Source organism: Rhinopithecus bieti, unplaced genomic scaffold (assembly GCF_001698545.2).
Source record: "Rhinopithecus bieti isolate Rb0 unplaced genomic scaffold, ASM169854v2 scaffold_76216, whole genome shotgun sequence".
In the NCBI taxonomy this organism is placed as follows: Eukaryota; Metazoa; Chordata; class Mammalia; order Primates; family Cercopithecidae; genus Rhinopithecus; species Rhinopithecus bieti.
In genome coordinates, this window is record NW_016827950.1 from 5,391 (window position 1) to 6,703 (window position 1,313).

Here is a 1,313-nt window from a genome sequence, read left to right on the forward strand (position 1 = left end):
GTTTGGAGAAAGTAAATAATATTTCCATGATCAGGCAGCTAGTACATAGGAGAGCCAGGATTCATTCTTTCAACTATTAAATATTAAAGAAATCTTTTTTTGTTGTTAATAAAACTCTTGTGGTTTCATTGTATCATCTGAACAAATCAGTGTCTGGGCAGTGAGGCAGCTGCTTTCTCCTTCCCTTCTTTGGGTTACTAGAGCAACTTCTCCACAGATTTAAAAAAAAAAAAAAAAAAGGACAACCTTTTGCATTACCTCAGTCTTTCCAACGCATGCGCTGGTACAACACAAACTTCTGCCGTCAGAAGCAACTAGTCCAGTGTCCAAACTTCACGCACAACACCTTGGTGGCAGCAGCGCACTGAGCCCACTCCCGCTGCAGCCCTGCTCATTTGTGCATGACATTTGGAGCATCTGGAAGAGTGGGAATAGTATTGGGAAGAGGAGGGATGAGGAAACAGTATGAGTGCCTGGCTGAGAGGAGGTCAACAGAAGTTGTGCAGGGCAAGCCTGAACATGTCATTGCTGAAAGCATCGTTGACGTTCTTTAATAGGAACATCTGGTGGAACCCCATGATGAGGTCTTCATCCGCCTTAAGCTGACCCCACAGCCATGCTGATGATGCAGCCATCTGGCGTGGGCTAATGGTCCTGCACTGTGATGCTGTGCTGGATTTTCTGGAACGGAAGGCTAGACAACTTCTCCACAATGGCAGCTTTCCCCTGGAACTGTTGTCCTTCTCACGTAAGGCATGATGCATCAACGTAAATTGCACCTAATTGGGTTCTATCGTTATCAAATAACTGGTAGTAATGTTGAATGAAGCTGGATCCAACCTGCTCCCAAATTGGCTTGTGTCCCATTCTGGAGCATCACCCGGCCTTGCGGAGACCCGAGGGGCTGGCATGATGGCGGCAATGGAGGCGGCCAAGAAACCTTTAAAATATGATTGGCATCTCTATATAGCCAATATTTCATTAGAAAAGGATAAGTCATCATAATTCAATTTCTATTTATTTAGTTAGTCAGTTAGTTATTGCAGGGACAAGGTCTCACTATGTTGCCCAGGCTGATCTCAAACTCCTAGGCTCAAGTGATCCTCCCACCTCAGTCTCCCAAATTGCAGGGATTATAGGCGCAAACCACCATGCCTGGCCTATAATTAAACTTCTATCCATTTTAGTATTTTAGTTTTTTGTGACTTTTGTTTTTTGACACAGATAGATATTCATAGATATTTTCACTCTACTGCCCCGGCTGGAGTGCAGTGGTGCCATCATAGCTCACTGCAACCTAAAACTCCTGGGCT

At 44.6% G+C, this 1,313-nt stretch overlaps 1 pseudogene; it reads right to left on the reverse strand.

The window, feature by feature from the left end:
• Positions 1 to 68: 68 nt before the first annotated feature.
• Positions 69 to 886, reverse strand: LOC108523532 (nuclear transport factor 2 pseudogene; annotated as a pseudogene).
• Positions 887 to 1,313: the final 427 nt, after the last annotated feature.